Genomic DNA, 14,266 nt, shown 5'->3' with positions numbered 1-14,266 from the left:
ACAATAGGTAGGTTATGTGATGGCAACAAATTTTGCATATGAAGTTTTCGGTGGGAACGTACTTCTCCATAGTAGGGAAGTGTAAATAAACTATTTTTAGCAACCTGTCGGTCTGTCGGTCTGTCCGTCTGTCGGTCTGTCGGTCTGTCGGTCTGTCGGTTTGTGTGTGCACGCGTGTATCTCAAGTTCGGCTGAACCGATTTTGATGAAATTTTTATGTAAGTTTGTTTCCACCATGGCACGGATCGATCAACTTTTGGTATATATCAGGCCTCGGGAACTGCACTTTTTAGCGGGCCTGTTTTACATTTTTGAACATTTTGAAGAAAATATTCAACCGATTTACTTGAAATTTTATATATAAGCTCAGCTCGACCGTCCGCAAAAATTCCTATGTTTTGGAAGAAATCAGGCATCGGCAACTAGACGTTTACTACGGGCCAAATATACATTTTTGTGTATATAAAGAGAAATAATCAACCGATTTCATTGAAATTTAATATATGAATTCCTCGTATTAAAGCAATGAACATATAACTTTTTTGGAAAGATCAGGCATCGGCAACTAGACGTTTACTACGGGCCAAACACACATTTGTGTATATAAAGAGAAATAATCAACCGATTTCATTGAAATTTAATATATGAATTCCTCGTATTAAAGCAATGAACATATAACTTTTTTGGAAAGATCAGGGCTCGAGAACTGATTTGCGGGCCGATTTTACATTTTTCACCATATCCACAGAACAAATTGATGGAATTTCTTGAAATTTGATATTTGAGTTCTGGTTGTTACCGAAACTAACTGGCGAGCATTTCAGGGAATTCGGGTAGCACAAAGCGAAACTCTACTAAGAGCCAAATTTACATTTTTCTAAGTATGTTAACTATAAGCTTACTAATGTCCTAAAAATTGGAAAGAAGTATTTAACAGACATTTTTATAATATTCTGTAACACTTTTATTTCACTAGACAATACACAATGCGGTCGGTTATGTGCTGACCACATCAGATTTTTTTTTCATATACCTCTAAGTTTTCTTTAAGTTCTTTGATTGATTTTGCACTATACAATACCGTTTTATTACTAGTATAATCTCTTATTCCATCTATAAGATAAGCAATTATAGATAATTCATCAACATCAGCTTAAGAGGCAATATCAATCATATGATATAAATATTCCCTTAAAGACTCGTTTGATTTTTTCTTTCTTTCTCGTAATTTTTGATGAACATTAGCACTATTGACTTTTGGTAGAAATTCTTGCATTAAAGCTTGTTTTAAACTATTATAATTTAAAGGTTTGGCTTCACAATCAACAAAAATTTTTGCTGCTCCTCTTAGCGAGCGTTTACAAAATATAAACTTTTGAAAATTATTCCATCGAAAAGTATCTACATATTGTTCAAATTCTAAAATCCATTTTTTTACATACTCATACTTTCATCTCCGGAAAATTTACTTACAAGATTTTCAAAATCCGTGAAATTTGTGTTAATTTGCTGCTCATTTCCTTCTGGCAAATCGTATAAACGCGTTAAAGATCCTGGTGTAACAATATCAAAATCAACCATTGACGACCTTTGTCTTCAATTTCTTCTGCCACTTATGTTTTAAGTACGTTGAGATTAAATTTCAATTAAAAAAAATATATCGAAAAACTTTTTATGTTGAGTTTTTTCTTTTCGCAAATTTTGGTCCGACCTACGTACTTTCTCAATATTTTGATTTTGAATTTAGCTAAAATTTTATTGTTGTTTGTTTTTTCTTTTTGCTTTTTATTTTTGCATTTAGCAATTTAAAGTCAGGTAAATTTAATAAAACCAATAAAAGTTTTCAAAAACAAAAAAAAAAATGTAACATTTATTATATTATGTCAATATCAAAATTTGAAAAATTTTAGCAGAGATTATGATTTTATTTTTACATGATAAAAATTATTTATTTTTTTTTTCTTTTCTCTTTTTTTTTATTTTATTTTTTATTTTACGAAAACCAAAATGCGATTTTTCAATTTAAAACAAAAGTGTTATTTCAAGCTTATATTAACCATAATTTGAATTTTAATAATAAAAGTAATTTTTACAAAAATATATATGTACGTTTAATCTTAGTCTTTAAGAAAATTTTATTAAAAAAAATGTTTTCAATATCCAGAAAGTGAAAAATTTATTTTGTAATTTTATATCCAGATTTAAGTTACGATTTCAATAAACTTTCTAACAGCCAAGTTTTATCTTAATCATCCACGTTTTTATTTTACTTTTTTAAGAACCACGTTTTCATATTTTCATAGTTCATATTTTATATTAGTTCATATTGGTGTATTAGTCCATATTTTCATAGTTCGTAATACACCGATTTTATATAAATTTTTCTTTTTATTCCGTTTTATCTCTCGACTCAAATCCCGGTTGAGCCCCCAAATGTGAGATTTGAAATAAAAAGACTAAACGAAATGGCTTTGTTTTAAGTATAATATTACTTAATTCAATGTCTTTTTATTATAAATAAATTTTTCTTAAATTCGATTGAAAATTTAGATATGTAATTATAAAAAAAAATGTTAAATTATTATTAATTGTTTTGCTATTCCAACTTTACAACACTACGTCCACATTTTGACTAACTCCAAAAGTAAAAAATTCAATTTTAAATTTAAATTGCATTTTACCAAATTTAGAGAGTAAAAATGAAAACAGTTATGAAACATACAAATGCAGCTGAATATGAAATAAAAAGTAGTCATTCCCACATACATTCATAATTATGTATGTTTATGCTTAAAATTTTACTTCTAATTTTTTGACCAAAAAATTTTAAAATGTTCAATTCTAATACATTCATGTACATACATATATTTGAATAAAAATATTATTTTATTTATGCCTAAACCTTTTCTTTATTTGAAAAATTCTTTATGTATATTACCCCCATGATTTAATAATTATTATGTGTTTCTATATGCCAAACCACAGTTTTGAATATTATTCAATTCATATAGGAAGCTTAAAAAAAATTAGATGGAAAGCTTTAAAAAAAATTTACGTACATATTTATGTACTTAACTATTATAACAATATTTTTTTGGAAATTTTCTTTAAACTTTTATAATAATATTTATCTGTTATATATTAAAAAAAAAATAAAACAAAAAATTTAAACTAAATAAAAAAAACATTTTTTAAAATAATCCAAAAAAAGAAAAATAGGACAACATCCCAAGCAAGCATCGATCTAATAACCTTCTAGTTATGAGACTACCACGCTACCCACCAGGCTACGCAGTACCTTGAATTTCCCTTTATAATTCTATATTTTATTCATATTTTGTATAACTCATCAAAAACCATCATATTTTACATTATATATATATAGCTACTTCTCAGGTGGTAGAAAGTACGGGTACTTCTAGAAGGGCTAGAGACATGGGAAAAAAGGCATTAGATAGAGTTTTGCCTCTAGGGTCCCAGAAAAATCTGACATTGGAACATTTTAGCCCCGAAATAGCTCTATTTTAGGATTTTTTGAAAAAATTTTTGTATAACAAAAGCGCCTTTTTCTTTTATACTTTGTGTTACTAGAAATGCAAACCAACCAATGAAATAATACTTTTTATTATTAGAAACACAAACCGCGAACGAGAAATAAATAATATTCGAAAATATAATGATCTCACATATATTTTAAGTTCGAAAATTCGAAATAAACTTAAATAAATGTCAGATTTTATAAAAGACATCAGATGTTTTGTGGCAACTGAATATTAATGCTTCATTTGTTATTATTTTGAATATTATGTTTCGTCAGCAAGCTTAAAAAAAATATACATACACAATTTATGTACGTATGTATCTACCTAAAATTTTATATTTATTGTTCGAGCGAAAACGTGTAAAATGCTAAATTCCAATCCATTCATATATACATACATACATATATTCATATATGCACACATACATATATTTTACATACATAAATTATTATTTTGTTTTTGACTAAATCTTTTCTTTGTTTGGAAAATTCAATCCTATATGTTCACCCACAGTTTTAAAAAAACTGGTATCCATTCATAATTATGTATGTTTGCATTTATAATTTTATTTCTAATTGTACATACGTTCATATGTGGGAACGAAAAATTTTAAAATCTTCAATTCTAATCCATTCATATATACATACATACATATATTCCTATATACATACATACATATATTTTAATAAAATTATTATTTTGTTTTTGACTAAACCTTTTCTTTATTTGAGAAATTAATTTTTGTATGTTTTCCCCCATGATATAATAATTATGCGTTTAAAATTTATTTCTATATATTCTACAGTTTTGAATATTATTAAATTCATATAGAAAGCTTAAAAAAAATTACTCAGGAAGCTTTAAAAAAAAATCTGATGTGCTCAGCACATAACCGACCGCATTGTGTATTGTCTAGTTAAATGAAAGTGTTACAGAATATTATAAAAATGTCTGTTAAATACTTCTTTCCAATTTTTAGGACATTAGTAAGCTTATAGTTAACATACTTAGAAAAATGTAAATTTGGCTCTTTGTAGAGTTTCGCTTTGTGCTACCTGAATTTCCTGAAATGCTCGCCAGTTAGTTTCGGTAACAACCAGAACTCAAACATCAAATTTCAAGAAATTCCATCTATTTGTTCTGTGGATGTGGTGAAAAATGTAAAATCGGCCCCCAAATCAGTTCTCGAGCCCTCATCTTTCCAAAAAATTTATATGCTCATTGCTTTAATATAAGGAATTCATATATTAAATTTCAATGAAATCGGTTGATTATTTCTCTTTATATACACAAAAGTGTATGTTTGGTCCGTAGTAAACGTCTAGTTGCCGATGCCTGATCTTTCCAAAAAATTTACATGTCCATTGTTTTAATACGGGGAATTCATATATTAAATTTCAATGAAATCGGTTGATTATTTCTCTTTATATACACAAAAATGTATATTTGGCCCGTAGTAAACGTCTAGTTGCCGATGCCTGATTTCTTCCAAAACATAGGAATTTTTGCGGACGGTCGAGCTGAGCTTATATATAAAATTTCAAGTAAATCGGTTGAATATTTTCTTCAAAATGTTCAAAAATGTAAAACAGGCCCGCTAAAAAGTGCAGTTCCCGAGGCCTGATATATACCAAAAGTTGATCGATCCGTGCCATGGTGGAAACAAACTTACATAAAAATTTCATCAAAATCGGTTCAGCCGAACTTGAGATACACGCGTGCACACACAGACCGACAGACCGACAGACGGACAGACCGACAGACCGACAGGTTGCTAAAAATAGTTTATTTACACTTCCCTACTATGGAGAAGTACGTTCCCACCGAAAACTCGATATGCAAAATTTGTTGCCACCACATAACCTACCTATTGTTTACACAACACGGTCGGTAAATATACATACATACATATTTATGCACTTAAAATATTTGCGAATAAAAAAAATAAATTTAAAAAAAAAATAAAACACAAAATTTTAATAAAATAAAAAAAAAAATTTTAAAATAATCCAAAAAAATAAAAACACGACAACATCCAGGCAAGCATTGATCCAATAACCTTCTAACTATGAGACTACCACGCTAACCACTAGGCTAGGCAGTACCTTGAATTTTTCTTTATAATTCTATATTTTATTCATATTTCGTATAACTCTTCAAAAACCATCCTATTTTACATTATATATATATAGCTACTTCTCAGGTGGTAAAAAGTACGGGTACTTCTAGAAGGGCTAGAGACATGGGACAAAGGGCATTAGATAGAGTTTTGCCTCTAGGGTCCCAGACAAATCTGACATTGGAACTTTTTAGTCCCGAAATAGCTCTATTTTAAGATTTTCTAAAAAAAAATTTTGTATAACAAAAGCACGTTTTTCTTTTATACTTTTTATAATTAGAAACACAAACCAAGAAATAAATGATACGTTTTACGTTATTTTTATTATTAGAAGCACAAACCGAGAAATAAATAATATTTGAAAATATAATGATCTCACATATTTTTGTTTCGGATAAACGAATTAATCTTAACGTAAATAAATGTCGGCTTTTATCAGACATCAGATGTTTTGTGACATCTGAATATTAATATTTCATTTGTTATTGTTTTGAACATTACGTTTCGTCAGCAAGCTTTAAAGAAATATATGTACATACAGAATATATGTATGTACGTATGCAGTTAGAATTTTATTTTTATTGTTCCAAACGGAAAACTGTAAAATGCTAAATTTTAATACATTTATATATACATACATATATTTGAATAAAATTATTATTTTGTTTTTGCCTAAACCTTTTCTTTATTTAAAAAAATTACATTCATATGTACATATATATATTTGAATACAATTATTATTTTATTTTAACCTAAACCTTTTCTTTATTTGAGAAGTTTATTTCTATATGTTCACCCGCAGTTTCAAAAAAACTAGGTATACATTCATAATAACGTGTGTTTGTGTTAATAATTTTATTTCTAATTTTACCAACAGCAAAATTTCAAAATTTTCGATTCTAATACATTCATATGTACATACGTTCATATGTTGGAACGAAAAATTTTAAAATCTTCAATTCTAATCTATTTATATATACATACACACATGTATTCATATATACATACATACATATATTTTTACATACATAAATTATTATTTTGTTTTTGTTTCTTTTTTAAAAAAATTTTAAAATCTTCAATTCTAATCCATTCATATATACATACACACATATATTCATATATGTATGCATACATATATTTTTACATACATAAATTATTATTTTGTTTTTGACTAAACCTTTTCTTTATTTGGAAAATTCAATCCTGTATGTTCACCCACAGTTTAAAAAAAACAGGTATCCATTCATAATTATGTATGTTTGATTTATAATTTTATTTCTAATTGTCCCAACAGCAAAATTTCAAAATTTTCGATTCTAATACATTCATATGTACATACGTTCATATGTTGGAACGAAAATTTTTAAAATATTCAATTCTAATCCATTCATATATAAATACACACATATATTCATATATGCATACATACATATATTTTTACATACATAAATTATTATTTTGTTTTTGACTAAACCTTTTCTTTATTTTGAAAATTCAATCCTATATCTTCACCCACAGTTCAAAAAAAACAGGTATCCATTCATAACTATGTATGTTTGCATTTATAATTTTATTTCTAATTTTTCCAACAGCAAAATTTTAAAATTTTCGATTCTAATACATTCATATGTACATACGTTCATATGTTGGAACGAAAATTTTTAAAATATTCAATTCTAATCCATTCATATATAAATACACACATATATTCCTATATACATCCTTACATATATTTTTACATACATAAATTATTATGTTGTTTTTGACTAAACCTTTTCTTTATTTGGAAAATTCAATCCTATATGTTCACCCACAGTTTAAAAAAAACAGGTATCCATTCATAATTATTTATGTTTGATTTATAATTTTATTTCTAATTGTCCCAACAGCAAAATTTCAAAATTTTCGATTCTAATACATTCATATGTACACACGTTCATATGTTGGAACGAAAATTTTTAAAATATTCAATTCTAATCCATTCATATATAAATACACACATATATTCCTATATACATCCTTACATATATTTTTACATACATAAATTATTATGTTGTTTTTGACTAAACCTTTTCTTTATTTGGAAAATTCAATCCTATATGTTCACCCACAGTTTAAAAAAAACAGGTATCCATTCATAATTATTTATGTTTGATTTATAATTTTATTTCTAATTGTCCCAACAGCATAAATTTCAAAATTTTCGATTCTAATGCATTCATATGTATATACGTTCATATGTTGGAACGAAAAATTTTAAAATCTTCAATTCTAATCCATTCATATATACATACATACATATATTCCTATATACATACATACATATATTTTTACATAAATAAATTATTATTTTGTTTTTGACTAAACCTTTTCTTTATTTGAGAAATTAATTTTTGTATGTTTACCCCCATGATATAATAATTATGCGTTTAAAATTTATTTCTATATATTCTACAGTTTTGAATATAATTAAATTCATATAGAAAGCTTAAAAAAAATTACTCAGGAAGCTTTAAAAAAAAATATACATACATACATATTTATGCACTTAAAATTTTTGCGAATTTTTCCAAACTATTATAAGAATATTTTTTTGGAAATTTTCTTTAAACTTTTATAATAACATTTATCTGTTAATTATTAAAAAAAAATAAAACAAAAAATTTAAACAAAATAAAAAAAAAATTTAAAATAATCCAAAAAAAGAAAAATGTGACACCTCAGGCAAGCATTGATCCAATAACCTTCTGGCTATCAGACTACCACGCTACCCACTAGGCTACGCAGTACCTTGAATTTCCCTTTATAATTCTATATTTTATTCATATTTCGTATAACTCTTCAAAAACCATCCTATATTACATTTTATATATATATAGCTACTTCTCAGGTGGTAAAATGTACTGGTACTTCTAGAAGGGCTAGAGACATGGGAAAAAAAAGCATTAGGTAGAGGCAACTCTAGGGTCCCAGCAAAATCTGACATTGGAACTTTTTAGCCCCGAAATAGCTCTATTTTAAGATTTTCTGAAAAAATTTTTGTATAACAAAAGCACTTTTTTCTTTTATACTTTTTATAATTAGAAACACAAACCAAGAAATAAATGATACGTTTTACGTTTTACGTTATTAACATATTAGAAACACAAACCGGGCAAAAAATAATATTTGAAAATATAATGATCTCACATATTTTTGGTTCGCATAATCGAATTAATCTTAACGTAAATAAATGTCAGCTTTTATCAGACATCAGATGTTTTGTGGCATCTGAATATCAATATTTCATTTGTTGTTGCTTTGAACATTACGTTTCGTCAGCAAGCTTTAAAAAAATATACGTACAGAATATATGTACGTATGTAGTTAGAATTTTATTATTATTGTTCCAAACGAAAAACTGTAAAATGCTAAATTTTAATACATTCATATGTACATACATATATTTGAATAAAATTATTATTTTGTTTTTGCCTAAACCTTTTCTTTATTTGAAAAACTACATTCATATCTACATACATATATTTGAATACAATTATTATTTTATTGTAATCTAAAACTTTTCTTTATTTGAGAAACTTATTTCTATATGTTCACCCGCAGTTTTAAAAAATAGGTATACATTCATAATTATGTACGTTTTTGCTTAAAATTTTATTTCAAATTTTTTAAACAAAAAATTTTAAAATGTTCAATTCTAATACATTAATGTTCATACATATATTTGAATAAAAATATTATTTTATTTATGCCTAAACCTTTTCTTTATTTGAAAAATTTATTTCTTATGTTTCACCCATGATTTAATAATTATGTGTTTCTATATGCCAAACCACAAATTTAAATATTGTTCAATTCATATAGAAAGCTAAAAAAAATTTTCAGCAAGCTTTAAAAAAATATATGTACATACAGAATATATGTATGTACGTATGTAGTTAGAATTTTATTTTTATTGTTCCAAACGGAAAACTGTAAAATGCTAAATTTTAATAGATTTATATGTACATACATATATTTGAATAAAATTATTATTTTTTTTTTGCCTAAACCTTTTTTTTATTTGAAAAATTACATTCATATGTACATATATATATGTATTTGAATACAATTATTATTTTATTTTAACCTAAACCTATTCTTTATTTGAGAAATTTATTTCTATATGTTCACCCGCAGTTTTAAAAAAACTAGGTATACATTCATAATAACGTGTGTTTGTGTTAATAATTTTATTTCTAATTGTCCCAACAGCAAAATTTCAAAATTTTCCATTTTAATACATTCATATGTACATACGTTCATATTTTGGAACGAAAAATATTAAAATCTTCAATTCTAAAACTTTCATATATACATACATACATATATTCATATATACATACATACATATTTGAATAAAATTATTATTTTGTTTTTGACTAAACCTTTTCTTTATTTAAGAAATTAATTACCGACCGTATTGTGTAAACAACAGGTAGGTTATGTGATGGCAACAAATTTTGCATATCGAGTTTTCGGTGGGAACGTACTTCTCCATAGTAGGGAAGTGTAAATAAACTATTTTTAGCAACCTGTCGGTCTGTCGGTCTGTGTGTGCACGCGTGTATCTTAAGTTCGGCTGAACCGATTTTGATCAAATTTTATATGTAAGTTTGTTTCCACTATGGCACGGATCGATCAACTTTTGGTATATATCAGGCCTCGGGAACTGCACTTTTTAGCGGGCCTGTTTTACATTTTTGAACATTTTGAAGAAAATATTCAACCGATTTACTTGAAATTTTATATATAAGCTCAGCTCGACCGTCCGCAAAAATTCCTATGTTTTGGAAGAAATCAGACATCGGCAACTAGACGTTTACTACGGGCCAAATATACATTTTTGTGTATATAAAGAGAAATAATCAAGCGATTTCATTGAAATTTAATATGTGAATTCCCCGTATTAAAACAATGAACATGTAAATTTTTTGGAAAGATCAGGCATCGGCAACTAGACATTAACTACGGGCCAAACATACACTTTTGTGTATATAAAGAGAAATAATCAACCGATTTCATTGAAATTTAATATATGAATTCCTCATATTAAAGCAATGAACATATAACTTTTTTGGAAAGATCAGGGCTCGAGAACTGATTTGCGGGCCGATTTTACATTTTTCACCATATCCACAGAACAAATTGATGGAATTTCTTGAAATTTGATATTTGAGTTCTGGTTGTTACCGAAACTAACTGGCGAGCATTTCAGGGAATTCGGGTAGCACAAAGCGAAACTCTACTAAGAGCCAAATTTACATTTTTCTAAGTATGTTAACTATAAGCTTACTAATGTCCTAAAAATTGGAAAGAAGTATTTAACAGACATTTTTATAATATTCTGTAACACTTTCATTTAACTAGACAATACACAATGCGGTCGGTTATGTGCTGACCACATCAGATTTTTTTTTGTATGTTTAACCCCATGATATAATAATTATGCGTTTAAACTTTATTTCTATATATTCTACAGTTTTGAATATTGTTAAATTCATATAGAAAGTTTAAAAAAATTACTCAGGAAGCTTTAAAAAAAAGTATATGTACATACATACAAGTTAAGTAACTACAGAACACGCGCATAACATAAGACGCTGAGTCAGCACTTTTTAATTTCATAAGTTTCTGTAATTATAAAACTGTTAGTTGAAACCTTTATTTTTTAACTTAAATTTTTATTTTCACACGATAAAATTGTTAGTTCAAAAAATGTAATTTGAAACTTTTGTTTTTCATAAAATTTTATTTAACGTTCACACGATGGAATTGCTTACTTTACGCATTTAGCATAAAATTATTTCTCACACTTTAAATACGAAGTAATCAATTAATTAGTATAAATAAAGATGATCTTGTAAATTTGATTTAAGTCATATTTTTGAATTCAACCGAGATACTTAAAAAATAAAGCTTCAATAAAGGACATTGTCCAACGAAATTATTTTTTTAATTAAAGTAATAATAATTTCGTTAACTTACATATTAAATGTACTTAAAATTTTTGCGAATTTTTCCAAACTATTATAAGAATATTTTTTGGAAATTTTCTTTAAACTTTAATAATAGCATTTATATGTTATATATTAAAAAAAAATAAAACACAAAATTTAAACAAAATAAAAAAAAATTTTTTTTAAAATAATCCAAAAAAATAAAAATACGACAACATCCAGGCAAATATTGATCCAGTAACCTTCTGACTATGACAATACCACGCTAACCACTAGGCTACGCAGTACCTTGAATTTCCCTTAATAATTCTATATTTTATTCATATTTCGTATAACACTTCAAAAACCATCCTATTTTACATTATATTATTATATATATATAGCTACTTCTCAGGTACTTCTAGAAGGGCTAGAGACATTGGACAAAGGGCATTAGATAGAGTTTTGCCTCTAGAGTCCCAGAAAAATCTGACATTGGAACTTTTTAGCCCCGAAATAGCTCTATTTTAAGATTTTCTAAAAATTTTGTATAACAAAAGCGCCTTTTTCTTTTCTACTTTATATTACTAGAAACGCAAACCAGCAAATGAAATAATACTTTTTATTATTAGAAACACAAACCGAGAACGAGAAATAAATAATATTCGAAAATACAATGATCTCACATATATTTTAAGTTCGAAAAATCGAAATAAACTTAAATAAATGTCAGATTTTATAAAAGACATCAGATGTTTTGTGGCAACTGAATATTAATGCTTCATATGTTATTGTTTTGAATATTATGTTTCGTCAGCAAGCTTTAAAAAAATATAAGTACACAATTTATGTACGTATGTATCTTCCTAAAATTTTATTTTTATTGTTCGAGCGAAAACCTGTAAAATGCTAAATTCTAATCCATTCATATATACATAAATACATATATATTCATATATACATACATACATATATTTTTACATACATAAATTTTTATTTTGTTTTTGACTAAACCTTTTCTTTATGTTTAAAATTCAATCCTTTATGTTTACCCATAGTTTAAAAAAAACAGGTATCCATTCATAATTATGTATGTTTGCATTTATAATTTTATTTCTAATTTTTCCAACAGCAAAATTTCAAAATTTTCGATTCTAATACATTCATATGTACACACGTTCATATGTTGGAACGAAAAATTTTAAAATCTTCAATTCTAATCCATTCATATATACATACACACATATATTCATATATACATACATACATATATTTTTACATACATAAATTATTATTTTGTTTTTGACTAAACCTTTTCTTTATGTTTAAAATTCAATCCTTTATGTTTACCCACAGTATAAAAAAAACAGGTATCCATTCATAATTATGTATGTTTGCATTTATATTTATATTTCTAATTTTTCCAACAGCAAAATTTCAAAATTTTCGATTCTAAAACATTCATATGTATGTACATACGTTCATATGTTGGAACGAAAAATTTTAAAATCTTCAATTCTAATCCATTCATATATACATACACACTTATATTCATATATACATACAGACATATATTTTTACATACATAAATTTTTATTTTGTTTTTGACTAAACCTTTTCTTTATTTGAAAAATTAATTTTTGTATGTTTACTCCCATGATATAATAATTATGCGTTTAGAATTTATTTCTATATATTCTACAGTTTTGAATATTATTAAATTCATATAGAAAGCTTAAAAAAAATTACTCAGGAAGCTTTAAAAAAAATATACATACATACATATTTATGTACTTAAAATTTTTGCGAATTTTTCCAAACTATTATAAGAATATTTTTTTGGAAATTTTCTTTAAACTTTTATATAACATTTATCTGTTATATATTAAAAAAAAATAAAATACAAAATTTAAACAAAATAAAAAAAAAATTTTTAAAATAATCCAAAAAAATAAAAATACAACATCCAGGCAAGCATTGATCCAATAACCTTCTGGCTATGAGACTACCACGCTAACCACTAGGCTACGCAGTACCTTGAATTTCTCTTATTAATTCTAAATTTTATTCATATTTCGTATAACTCTACAAAAACCATCCTATTTTACATTATATATATAGCTACTTCTCAGGTGGTAAAAAGTACGGGTACTTCTAGAAGGGCTAGAGACATGGGACAAAAGGCATTAGGTAGAGTTTTGCCTCTAGGGTACCAGAAAAATCTGACATTGGAACTTTTTAGCCCCGAAACAGCTCTATTTTAAGATTTTCTGAAAAAATTTTTGTATAACAAAAGCACGTTTTTCTTTTATACTTTTTATAATTAGAAACACAAACCACGAAATAAATGATACGTTTTACGCTATTTTTATTATTAGAAACACAAACCGAGAAATAAATAATATTTGAAAATATAATGATCTCACATATTTTTGTTGCGGATAAACGAATTAATCTTAACGGTAATAAATGTCAGCTTTTATCAGACATCAGATGTTTTGTGACATCTGAATATTAATATTTCATTTGTTATTGTTTTGAACATTACGTTTCGTCAGCAAGCTTTAAAAAAATATATTTACATACAGAATATATGTATGTTCGTATGTAGTTAGAATTTTATT

Source organism: Condylostylus longicornis, unplaced genomic scaffold (assembly GCF_029603195.1).
Source record: "Condylostylus longicornis isolate FDR11 unplaced genomic scaffold, ASM2960319v2 ptg000052l, whole genome shotgun sequence".
Classification (NCBI taxonomy): domain Eukaryota; kingdom Metazoa; phylum Arthropoda; class Insecta; order Diptera; family Dolichopodidae; genus Condylostylus; species Condylostylus longicornis.
This window is presented reverse-complemented; position numbering follows the sequence as displayed.